We start from the raw sequence: 13,660 nt of genomic DNA, 5'->3' as shown, positions 1-13,660 counted from the left end.
ATGATAGCTATTACTTAAATTGAATGCCCACACTCATTCTTGGTAGCTAAGCAGAGCTTACTTTCTTAGTGTTCTGGTTCCTTTAAAAGTGACTGATCTTTCCCTTAGGTTATTAGTAAACCAATCTTGCGTTACAAATAGGCAACCATGGCTGTAATTAAAAAAGGAAGTGGGGAAATGAAAGTTGTTCTTTCAGTGACAATATGAACAACAATATCTAGAAACCCTTGACCACTTCCATACTGCTTTTTCAGGGGTGTACTGATAGTTAGAAAGTGGGGTAGGCCTAATTTTCAAAGCTTGCCATTTGTTGCTGCCATGGAATGGGTGAAAAGGCCTTCTCTCCCTGCTGCTCTTTTGACATTGTAGTACGTTTTTAACATTTATTTTCATTTATTCTTAATATTTATCTGTTGCCTTCAAGGGCAAAGCCCTCCCAAGATGACTTCTAAAGATAATATCATACAAATACAGGATAGCTTCATATACTGTACATAGCAGAAACTTTTAGATGGTGCTCTGAGGGCTTCTGCTTCTCTTGGTGATGGTCACAGAGATTTTAATTCTGCCTGCCTTATGCAGGGAAAGATATATTGTGTGCTAAAACCAGGTCACATGTTAGGGAAAAAGAGGAGGACCATATATCACTACTACTTGGCTGTTCGATCTACAAGCACTACCTTATCTACCCCACCAAAATTTCTCATTTTGCTCAGGTGCGCTTATTTTTTAATCAGGCCTGTCTTGAAGGTCCAGTGTGGGTAATAGTTCATTTATTTTAAAAAAATATTGCCCGCCTTCATCATTGCCATTACCAGGGCAGGTACAGCATAACATAAATTTATTTTTTAAAAAACAAAAACAAAAAATTAAAACACTGGCAAAGACAATTAAAAACAATGAAGGATAAAACAGTCACATAAGATAGATGTTCAAACTTTTTAAACTCCTTCCTTACTCTAAACTTAAACCTTCTTTCATTCTCTCAACAACATGAAATTTCAGTTTATTACTAATGTTGCAGTTATTTTATTTAAAATATTAAGTTCTCAAGGCTGCTTTTAGTATTGCAAGAGGCACTTGTCTGTCTTATATTGCTGATGTATAATACAGATATATATCTGCAATATAACAATGTCAGCAAATTTGACAGATGTGTTGGAGCATATCTAAAATGTGTAACTTGATCAGCACTGCAAATAGATGTTGTTTCAGGGCCTGTGTTTTTACTGTTTCAGAAATGGTGTTGCCCACTGGGTTGTCCTACACATTATTCCTTGTTGTATTGATAGCTTATGCTGTGAGAAGGTATTTTTCATTAACTGCACTGACAAGCTTTTTGGTACTGTGATTCTGTTATTAGAGTTGTATGCTCAGTCCCTTTCCCATCCTTCTCTGTCTGAATTAATGTTAAGCTTTGTCTAGTACCCCTTCTCTTTTTCTCTGTAGTCCCATTCTTTCCAATGAAAGTTGTGTCAGAAAAGCCTTGCACTTGTTTTGTCAGGGAAGTCTCATACTTGTTTTCTGTCCAGTGATGTAGAAGGAGGGTGCTGTGTTCTCCTTTTATATATTACATTCCACTTCATTTGTCAGTAAGATGTTTATCTTTGTAATCTTTGTAAAAACCTTCCAAATTCTCCTTTTTGTACATATACTGTTGGTCTTGATGAACTTGGACGAAAACACAGTGACACATATTGTTACTAATTCACTATTTTATATTTGAATTTATTCATATTAGGCTTGTTTGCTATAGATGGATAATGTGGGTTGTAGTCACTCTTTCCTTGCCTTCATTTATCTTCATTTCTTTTTTCAAAAAAAGTTGCTCATTCCCACAGGTGCTTAAATAAAAGTGAACTAAATACAAATTGATATATTGGTCATTTCAAAATTAGTGAGAATCCAAAAAAGAAGAGCAGCTGTAAATGTTTTTCAGGGCTTTTAAATATTAGAACGGCCTTCTGCACTTTGATTCAGAAATTCTGGAGTTTTGTTGGCTCATTACCAGCTTAAAACTTAAATGAATGAAATGGAGTGTCTTCTGTAAAGCAATTCTATAATAGAAGTAGTAGCAAATCAGATAATATGGAAAGAAAACACTGCATTTAGGGCATTCTTTTAACTTACCTGCAAAAATAAAGGTATGAAGTTCAAATAAAAGTTCACTTTAAATAGAAAATTGAAAGAGAGTTGTGGTTCTGTTTTTGTTTGTATTGTTCGTTTTTGTATTTTGTATCATGTTTTTATGTTTTTAGCTACCTTAAGTTGATGCAATACTGCCCTCTGGTGCAATGCAGAGACCTATAAAATTCGGCATTCATACATATTATCTGGAAAACTTGAAAAGTTCATAGGAACATCTATAAAATGATCTGTTCAATAGGTGGATTCACTCATGGGTAGTTACTACTGCACTCCAGTACATCACTTATTTTTCTGCAACAGTTGCAGTATATTTGAATTAATTTCACATCAGTCATATCTCATACATTCAGAGGGGGATTAACTTCAATTCTTGATTCATTATGGTTCTTGTTTTTCTTAAAGACGTTCATACTAAATCTTAGCTGTAACTTTTTAGTGATTTCCTCTGTTATCACTTTTTCTAAGTTGCTCTTGTACCTATTTTAACTATATGAAGTAATGTCCTTTTGCCTGTGTTTTTCTTTACAAGCATGCCTTTCATATAATGATTGAGGTAAGATGCATTGTTTTATTCATGGTCATGGATTTGTAGACTATGAGTGATATTTGTGACAGAACCTGAGCATTTATGAATGTTTGGACCAACAAGTTGGATACTGGTGTTCTGTAAAGTATTGATTTCTTTACTTTCTGAACTACAAACTCTTCATATCTGTGTGAAACTATCTGACTATGGCCTATGGTGGCAATAGCTGAGATACTCCAGCATCTTAGAGTACTAATACTCTGATCTAATACTAATAGTATTAGTAATCTAATACTGTGCCAGCTACAATTGACTCACGGTTGATATTATCTGGGGTCAACTTTTATATTGACATGGATACTGTACTTTACAAATTTCATGTTTGTCTTTGACAAAGTGAAGGCTACCGGCCAGGGCTTTGGAGTCGGATATGTCAGACCTTCAACTCCGACTCCTCTATTTTTCTACTGTCTGACTCCGACTCCGACTCTTTCATAAATGGCAAATGTATATTAATGTATTAATAATAAATTAATATTGATAATAATATTAAAATATTAATTTTATTTTGAAGTCGGAGTCAGTACATTTCTACCGCCTCCGACTCCACCCAAAATGTCTTCTGACTCCACAGCCCTGCTACTGGCTATATAAGAGAGAAAACTATATTGCATTGATTGATTCTCTTTTTTCCTCCTGTGTAAGGAGGAAATACTGTCATTCAGTAAACACTGTTTTTGTGAATCATAAGTTGGCAGGTATCAATTTGACTTTCTCTATTGTGAAGTTTCAAATAAAATCAGTATTGTAATTCTGAAAGAAATTACAATAGAAAAAATGGTAAAGCACTTGTATACAGCTAATAATGCTAATAATACCTGGTATCCAAATAGGCACATCTAAAATAAGGTTTCTTGATTCTCTTGGAATTTCAGTGAGTGAGAGATTATGGTTGGTGCTCCCTCACAAGCCATTATCAGTAAGACAGCTGTAAGCCATTAGCTTGCTAATCGTAGCTAGTCATGGTGTAATAGGAAGACCATGGTTCCTGGTTGGTTGGTTTGTTCTGCTTGTACAAGTACAATGCTCATTCACAGTAAAACACAATAAGCCAGAAAATCTAGTGAATTACATGTGAATGCAGTTAGTGATTTCAGTAGAACAATTTCTTTATATAGCTGAATATGTCTGTCCTAGTGAAGACCGTAAACATATTAAAAATGTCAAAGCTGTAGCTGTAAATTTGATTTGAAGGTTGTTTTAAAAGGCATTCTGGGTCTAAAGGCTTAAGTGGAAGTTTTGTAAATAAAGCTTGTCCTTTAATACATAAAGAGACTTACTTGTTGTTATGTGCCTTCAAGTCGATCATGACTTATGGTGACCCTGTGAATCTGTGATCTCCAAGAGCATCTGTCATGAACTGCAAGTTGAGGTCTGTTGCCTTCCTTTATGGAATCAATCCATCTCTTGTTTGGCCTTCCTCTTTTTTTCCTCTCTTCTGTTTTTCTCAGCATTGTCATCTTTTCTAGTGAATCATGTTGTCTCATTATGTGTCCAAAGTAGGATAACCTCAGTTTCATCATTTTTAGCTTTTAGTGACAGTTCTGGTTTAATTTGTTCTAACACCCAGTTATTTGTCTTTTTCTCAGTTCATGGTATGCGCAAAGCTCTCCTCCAACACCCCATATCAAATGAGTTGATTTTTCTCTTATCCACTTTTTTCACTGTCCAACTTTCACATCCATATATAGAGCGGGAATACCATGGTCTGAATGATCCTGACTGTAATGTTCAGTGATACATCTTTGCATTTGAGGGCCTTTTCTAGTTTTCTCATAGCTGCCCTCAGCAGTCATAGCTTTCTTCTGATTTCTTGACTATTGTACCCATTTTGGTTAATGACTGTGCCAAGGTATTGATAATCCTTGACAAGTTCAATGTCCTCATTGTCAACTTTAAAGTTACAGAAATCTTCTGTTGTCATTACTTTAGTTTTCTTGACGTTCAGCTGTAGTCCTGCTTTTTGTTCTTTCCTCTTTAACTTTCTTCAGCATTCGTTTCAAATCATTACTGGTTTAGTAGTATGGTATCATCTGCATATCTTAAATTATTGATATTTCTCCCTCCAATTTTCACACCTTCATTTTGGTCCAATCCCGCATTGCGTATGATATGTTCTATGTACAGATTAAACAGTTGGGGGGATAAAATACACCCCTGTCTCACACCCTTTCCAATGGGGAACCAATTGGTTTCTCCATATTCTGTACTTAGTAGCCTCTTGTCCAGAGTATAGGTTGTGCATCAGGACAATCAGATGCTGTGGCACCCCCATTTCTTTTAAAGCATTCCATAGTTTTTCATGATCTACATAGTCAAAGGCTTTGCTGTAATCTATAAAGCACAGGGTGATTTTCTTGTGAAATTCCTTGGTCCTTTTCATTATCCATCATATGTTTGTGATATGATCTCTGGTGCCTCTTCCTTTTCTAAATCCAGCTTGGATGTCTGGTATTTGTTGCTCCATATATGGTAAGAGCCTTTGTTGTAGAATCCTGAGCATTACTTTACTTGCATGGGATATTAAGGCAATAGTTTGATAATTACTGCATTCTTTGGGATCCCCTTTCTTTGGAATTGGGATATATATTGAAACCAGTCTGTGGGCCATTGTTTAGTTTTCCATATTTCTTGACAAATTTTTGTCAAAATTTGGACAGATTCAGTCTCAGTAGCTTGTAGCAACTCTATTGGTATGCCCCTGGTGATTTGTTTCTTCCAAGTATTTTAAGGGCAGCTTTTACCTCACATTCTAAAATTTCAGGTTCTTCATCATACGGTTCCTCCATGAATGAATCTGTCATCCCTTTTATAGAGTTCTTCAGTGTATTGCTTCTATCTTCCTTTTATTTCATCTCGGTCAGTCAGTGTGTTCCCTTGTTGATTATTCAACATCCCTAGTTGTGGTTTAAATTTCTCTTTCATTTCTCTAATCTTGGAATAGGGCTCTTGTTCTTCCCTTTTTGTTGTCCTCTTCTATTTCTGTACAATAACTATTGAAATCGTTCCCTTTGTCCCTACGTACTAGTCGCTGTATTGTTGCATTTAGGGTTCTGACCGTGTTTCTGTTGCCTTTTGCTTTCCTTCTCTCTTTAACCCTTTTAAGAGTTTCTTCAGTCATCCATTAAAGTCTTTCTCTCTTTTTAACTAGACGTACACTTTGTCTTTTTGCATTCTTCCCTGATAATGTCTCTTGCTTCACTCCATAGTTCTTCTGGTTCTCTGCCAACTAAGTTTAAAGCCTCAACTCTGTTCCTTATTTGATCTTTATATTATTTTGGGATGTTATTTAAATTGTATTTTGGCAGTACGATTGCTTTGTTGTTGTTTAGCTTTACTCTAATTTTCGATACGACCAGTTCATGATCTGTATCGCAGTCTGCTCCTCCTCTTGTTTTTGCCGAAAGTATGGAACTTCTCCATCTTCTATTACCAGTTATATAATCAATTCGATTCCTATATTGACCATTTGGTGATGTCCACGTGTGCAGTCGTCTTTTTGGTTGCTCAAAAAATGTGTTTGCAAGAAACAAATTATTGACTTCATAGAATTCAATAAGTCTTTCTCCTGCTTCATTTCTGTCTCCTAAGCCCCATTTCCCCAGAATTCCTTGTTCTTCCCTGTTCCCTACTTTTGCATTCCAGTCCCTCATGATTATCAATTTGGTGTGTGATCAACTTCCTCCTGTACTTCTGCATAAAATCTCTCCAATTCTTCTTCTGCATTTGCTGTTGGAGCATAGACTTGGATGATGGTTACGTTAATAGGTTTCCCGTTTAATCTCATTGAGATCACTCACTCAGATCTTGCGACTTATAAAGAGACTAAATACTACTAATGTGCAGAAAAAAGCAGTACCAAGATTATCCAAAATTATTTTCTTTGTTTTTATGATAGGTGCCTTCTAGAAAATTACAGGCTGTAGTTGCCATCACTAGCTGATTCTTGAAGTGAGCATGTAATAATTAATTTAGGAAGACTTACCATAGAATAGTAGAGTTGGAAGGGGCCTGTAAGGCCACTGAGTCCAACCCACTGCTCAAAAAGGAATACAAGTTAAAGCATACCTGTCCAGCTGCCTCTTGAATGCCTCTAGTATTGGAGGGCCCACCACCTTCCTAGGCAATTGGTTCCTTTGTCATACTGCTCTAACAGTTAGGAAACGTTTTCTGATGTTCTGCCAAAATCTGGCTTCCTGTAACTTGAGCCCATTATTCTGTGTCCTGCACTATGGGAGGATGGAGAAAAGATCCTGGCCCTCTTCTGTGTGACAATCATTCAAGTACTTGAAGAGTGCTGTCATATCTCCCCTACTATTTTCTTAAGACTAAACATGCCAGATTCTTTCAGTCCTTCCTCATAGGGCTTTGTTTCCACTCCCTGAGAATCCTTGTTGCCCTTCTTAAAGTGTGGTGTCCAAAACTGGATGCAATACTCAAGATGATACCTAAGAAGTGCTGAATAGAAGGGAACTAGTACTTCACACGATTTGGAAATTATACTAAAGCATAAAATAGCATTTGCCTTTTTTTGTAGCAACATCACACTGTTGGCTTATAGTCAGCTTGCAATCAACAATTCCAGGATCTGTCATGCACGTCATATTGCAGAGCCAAGTATCCCCCATCTTATAACTGTGCATTTGGTTTCTTTTTCCTAGGTGTAGATCTTTGCACTTATCCCGGTTAAATTATAATAAATAAGAATAAATAAATTTCATTCTGTTGTTTTCAGCCCAATGCTCCAGCCTATCAAGATTACTTTTATTTTTTTCCCTGTCTTCCAGGTGGTAGCTATCCCTCTCAATTTTGTATCATCTGCATATTTGATCAGCATTTCTTGTACCTCCTTATCCAAGTCATTGATAAAAAATGTTGAAGAGCACTGGGCTCAGGACTCAGTCCTGCGGTACCCTGCTCGTTACCTCCCCCCCCAAGTTGAGAAGAAACCATTGATAAACACTCTTTGAGTAGGATTCTGTAGCCAACTGTGGATCCACCCGATAGCTGTTCCATCTAGCCCACATTTAGCTAGCTTGCTAATCAGAATCTCATGGAGCACTTTGTCAAAAGCTTTGCTGAAGTCGAGATATGTTATATCCACAGCATTCCCACAGTCTACCAACGAGGTTACTCAATGCATAAATGAGATAAGATTAATCTGGCAGGATTTGTTCTTGTCAAATCCATTTTGGCTTCTAGTAATCACTGCATTGTTTTCACGGTGCTTACAGACTGACTGATTATAATTTGCTCCAGGATTTTCCTAGAATTGATGTCAGGCTGACTGATCTGTAGTTCAAAGGTTCCTCCTTCTTGCCCTTTTTGAAGATAGGAACAACATTAGCCCTCCTCTAGTCATCCGGCAGTTCACCCATCCTCCACGATAATAGACATTTGGTTCCGAGAGTTCTTCAGCCAGTTCCTTCAATACTTCAGAATGCAGTTCTTCTGATTCTGGAGATTTGAGCTTGTCCAAAGTGATTAGGTATTCCTTGGCCATTTGTCTATCAATCTCAAACTGCAATCATGCCCCTTCAACTTGTATTTCATGTTTCCCAGGAGGGTCCTAGACCTTCTTTTGGGAGAAGACTGAGCCAAAGAAAGAATTGAGGACATCTGCCTTTTCCTTGCCATCTGTTATCATTTTGCTGTCCTCATTGAGTAGCTGTACCATCATTTCTTTTCTCTGTATTTTACTATAGATGGACCTGAAGAAAGCTTTTTTGTTGCTTTTAGCATCCCTCGCTAGCCTGAGCTTATTTGCAGCTTTAGTCTTCCTGACACCATCCCTGCAATTCTGTGCTATTTGTCTGTGCTCTTCCTTTGTGGCCTAGCCTTCTACTTCCTATATCTGTCCTTTTTTGTTTTCAGGTTCATTTCTAAGCTTTTTGTGAAGCTGCATGGGCTTCTTCTGTCTTCCATCTTTCTTACTTGATGGAATTGTTTGCAATTGTGCCTTTAGGATTTCCTTTTTTAGAAACTCCCACCCATCTTGGACTCCTTTCATCATTAGAGTTGCTTGCCATGGGACTTTACTTATCATTGTTCTGAGCTTATTATAATTGGCTTTCCTGACGTCCAGGGTATGTGTATGGCTACACTCCGCTTGCTTCCTTTAAAATCAAGAATTCAAGTATAACATGATCACTTTTCCTCAGAGTTCCCATAACTGTCACTTCATCCACTAGGTCATCTGTATTAGTTAGAATCATGTCAAGGATAGCTGATCCTCTAGTTCCTTCCTTCACTTTTTGTATGAGAAAGTTATCCAGCAACACAAATTCAGGAATTTCTTGGAGGAGCCATGTTTGGCAAAATTTGTCTCCCAACAGATATCAATGGCAATTGAAGTCTCACATTACTACTACATTATGGCTCCTTTGAAACATTGGCAATTTTCTTTTTAAAAGTTTCATCCTCAACTTTTCCTTGATTGGGTAGTTGATGATAGACTCCAACCACCATGTTCCTTTTATTCCTTGCCCAATTAATTTTAATTCAATGGGCCTACCAAGCTCCTCCTGTATATCTGCACAGGGGTATAGTTTAATTCTGCTGAAGCTTGCATTAAATCATAATACAGTTTAGGGACAACCCAACCTTACCAACCCCCCAGAGAAAGGAGTATGGATGACAGAAAAAATGGAAAGGCTGAGTGGCATAGGAACTGTATGGAAAGCAAGCCTACTTCCACAGGCAGCCAATTCTGTTGATCTAGATGGAAGCCACTTTTGAGCAGTAGTCTACTTAGAAATAAGGGCAAGGGCAAGCTAAATTGGAAGCTGCATATTAAAAGGCAGAGGAAGAGGAAGGTTGTCGAGAAAGAAGCTCTGTGGCTTTCTTCAGTAAGGGAATGAAAGAACAAGATGTGAATAACCCTCTTCCTTCTGACTTGAGGCCAAAAGGGTCCCTCCATGTATTCAGTAAAGGGGAAAAATCAAGGTACCATATCTGTTTATATATACCAAAATAGAGTAGATATAGATAAACAAACTGCTCTTGTGGAGTCAGATATCTGAATTATCTTTTCAAATGATAACCAAGCTAAGGAGAATTGTATCATATCTGGTGTTCATGTGTGATTAAATCTGTTCTAATATGTATCCATTTATTGTCAAGCAAAATTGCCTCATAGAAGAGGAAGATTTGTGTATGTTTAGATATAAAATGTATAAAACAGGAACTGTTTTGAGTTTTATAGTGCTATTAGACTAAATTAAATGATATACTTGTCTAAAAAGGGTCCTTGCTGCCCCTCCCCCAAGCCTTGTATTTACTCCTGGAAAGAGCAGTCATATTATACAGCCACGAAAGTGGCTATATACTATAGCCAGCGTGGATTTTTCACATTCTGCGATGTTAAATTGAAAATACCCCTCATGCCATTCTGATGCTTCTCATAAGCTAATTTCAAAACAAAACCTTGCAGTGTATAGTCCTGCACTCAGAAACGCTTGCTTAACAACCCTCTAAATCAACCTTTCCCAACAAGTGTGCCTCCAGATGTTGTTGGACCACAACTCCCATCAGCCTCAGCTAGCATTGCCAATGGTCAGGAAAGATGGGAATTGTGGTCCAACAACATCTGGAGGCGCACTGGTTGGGAAAGGCTGCTCTAAATTTTCATGGCGATACTCAAAACAGTCAGAGAGAATCAAGAATTCAAAGTCTAAAAAGAGAGGAAAAAACGCCAGAGCCCTTTTGGACTTTTATCTTTCAGAGTTCTCATAATCTGTTCAAATTCGTTAAAATCCAGCCATGGTCACAGAGTACCTGTAATCCTAATACTGACCTTGCACCATACTCTGTCCTTCATCTTCTGCAGTTTAAAAGTTTAAAAAATGCCTGGCTGATTTTTAATTAATTTAAGAAATTTTGGCTTGAAGCCAATGATAATGGCATGCTCAGTAAGAACCAACTGTCAGTGTTCTAAAAGCCAGACTTCCCAGCTGCTGGGCTTGCCTAATCAGGGGCCACACCCACCAGACTTTGATTTCACTTGAGACAGTCAAAGAATCCTGTGAAGTGTAGTTTTTGAAGGGTGCTGAGAGGAGACTTCTATTCCTGAACGAATGGTTTAACAGTCAGCCACCCTGATTGCAGGGCATCTCCTAGCAACTCTCAGCAACCTTCACTAACTACACTTCCCAGGATTCTTTGAGAGAAGCCATGATTGTCCAAAGTGTAATAGAGGCCTGATGTGGATGTGGCCAGGGACAGCTATTTTAAATTTGGGTGGGAGGCTACATGTGCCTTCTGTAAAATAAAAAGGTGGGGGAAACTCTGAAAAGCAATGATACGGTTCACATTGTTTTCCTTTTGGAAAGGAAAGGGGCTTCCCTTCTGCCCAGTGCCCACCCACAAAATCTCCTCCCCTCCTCCCTGCCCCTCCCCCAGTTCAGTGTTGGACTGCGACCTCGGAGACCAGGGTTTGAATTCCCAAACAGCCATGAAGCTCACTGGGTGACCTTGAGCTAGTCACTGCCTCTCAGCCTCAGAGGAGGACAATGGTAAAACCACCTCTGAATACCATTTACCATGAAAACCCTATTCAAAGGTCTGGTCAACTTGAAGGCAGTCCATTTCCATTTTCAAACATGATTGCACAGAAATAAATCCCACTGAACTCAAAAAGTATGGAAATGACCAAACCCACCCTCCCTTCTCCTCTCTCTTTCCCCATCCTTCCCCCTTCCTTTGCCCCTCCCACCCCCTCCCCTTCCAATCCCTTCCTTCACCTTCCTCCTCCCCATGGTCAGTTTTACCTATCTTAAGCATGATTGCACGGAAGTAAATACCATCGAACTCTATAAGCATGCAAATGATCAAATCTGCCCTCCCCTCCCCCTTCCTTTGCCCCCCTCCAATACACTCCCTCCCCCCCCATGGTCAGTTTTTATCCTAATCATGATTGCATAGGGGTAAATCCGATTGAACTCAATAATCATGCAAACGATCAGACCTGCCTTTCCCCTCTCCTCTCCCTTCCTCCTCCCCTCCCCTCTTCCTTCTTCCTCCTCCCCTGCATACTTCAGCCCTCCTTCCCCCCCCGGTCATTTTTACCTATCCTAAGCATGATTGCATGGGAGTGAATTGCACTAACTCTTTTTTTTTTTTTACAATAATTTTTATTCAAATTTTCATAAAACATACAAAACAAAATCATAAAACATTCAAAGGCAAAAAACAAAACAAAACAAAAATGATTAAACAAAAAAATAAAATGTTGACTTCCCATTTGTCGCAGATCAAATCAGTTATAGGTCTACAATATATAACAATCCTGTCTCTTAAATTATATTATAAAATCACTTTCCTCCAGTAGTTATCTTAATTAATCATCAAATCTCATAAACATTACTTTATTCTTTCCACAAAAAGTCAAAGAGAGGTTTCAATTCTTTAAGAAATATATCTATCAATTTTTCTCCAAATAAACATGTCGATTAATCCATCTCGTTAATAATAATAATAATCTTATTGTCATAACCATAGTCCAAATAAACATATCAATTAATCCATCTCATCAAAATCTGTTAGGTCCAATAATTTCAATAGCCATTATTCCATTATCCATATTAATTCCATCTTCCATCTTCAATAGTCCTGTTAAGTCCAGTAATTTCAGTGTCCAATCTTCCATTATCAGTATTCCATAATAATCTTGCTGTCATAGCCATAGTCATATAATAACAGTCTGATGGGAATTTCCTCTCTCCCAAATATTTTCTTGCCATCAATTCTGAATAAGTTGCTGAAATATTGTTGTAAAGTCATATCTCTGTTCTTCTTTTTTACAAAATGCACTGGTTCATCTCTTGACAGTTTTTCCATTGTCGCATGGCTGCTGTTAGTTCCATAGATTTTCTCTATATCAAGCTCCATCACGTCATTCCAGTCCAGAAGATTATCCAAGCCATTGATAACTTTATCTCTAATATCTTCATTAATTTCTTCAGAGATAACGTTAAATTCCAAACAGTAGATTTTATTTCTAATATCCATAAACTCCAGATCTTTTTCCAATTCCACATTTGTTCCAATCTCCAAGGCTTGTATCTTCCCTTTATTTTTTCTTTTCTCATCTCTGATCTCATTCTCCTCTCTCACAGGATCCCCTATTTCTTTAAGCTCCTGCGTCATTTTGCTCAGTTCAATTTTCAGCTCCTTACTGCCCTGTCGCAGGGTTTGTTTCGTTATCTCAATCTCATCCATTATTTTCTGAAACATAATTACTTCCAAATTCTCAGCCACTTTCTTGATTGCCATTTTTTAAAACCACGAAAACAAAGCAAAACAAAAATAAAGAAGAACCACTTCTTATTTCAGCAACAATTGGGTTAATATTCCAGGCTTGATGACATCACAGTATAAACAGAGCAGCCTGCCTTATCTCTCTATGTTCAAGAATACAAAACAAATTTAGTTCCCAGCATCAAAACAGTTAGCGGCGTCGTGAAGAAGTAGATTCGTCAAAATAAAATAGACCAAAAAGAGAATAGTCCCAGACAATATAATGTTCCTCGGAATAGAAATCCCTCTTCTGTGTATATCTTTAGAATGCACTTCCAGGACAGCTTTTTGCAATAGAAACAGAGATAAGCTGTTAATTTCGTGAATAACAGAGAAGAGTTATAACTCACCCAGAAGCTCTTTGAAGCTGATTAAATTGACAAATCTCTTTTTGCTGCAACAATTTAAACCAAGTAAAAAAAATAATAGAAAGAAGGGTGCTTGCCTGTTAGTCTGTTTTCTCTTTGAAGAAAAGATAAACGTATCGCATTAAACAGATAGAGCTTGTTCGGAAGTCCGTCCGGCATTGCTGGCTGGACCTTTTCTCATAAATTAATGAAATCCAGTCCTCCCAACAAAAACAGGCTTTTGAGGTTGATCTCTACGTTTCTCCCTGCCCGGGAGAAATTT

General features: G+C 37.7%; 1 protein-coding gene across 2 annotated transcripts in view; it reads left to right on the top strand.

The window, feature by feature from the left end:
- ACVR2A (activin A receptor type 2A) overlaps window positions 1-13,660 on the top strand; it is a 97,432-nt gene that overhangs the window by 60,893 nt on the left and 22,879 nt on the right. The gene's annotated exons all lie outside the window — the stretch shown is intronic.

This window comes from Rhineura floridana, chromosome 2 (assembly GCF_030035675.1).
Source record: "Rhineura floridana isolate rRhiFlo1 chromosome 2, rRhiFlo1.hap2, whole genome shotgun sequence".
NCBI lineage: Eukaryota > Metazoa > Chordata > Lepidosauria > Squamata > Rhineuridae > Rhineura > Rhineura floridana.
This window is presented reverse-complemented; position numbering and strand designations above follow the sequence as displayed.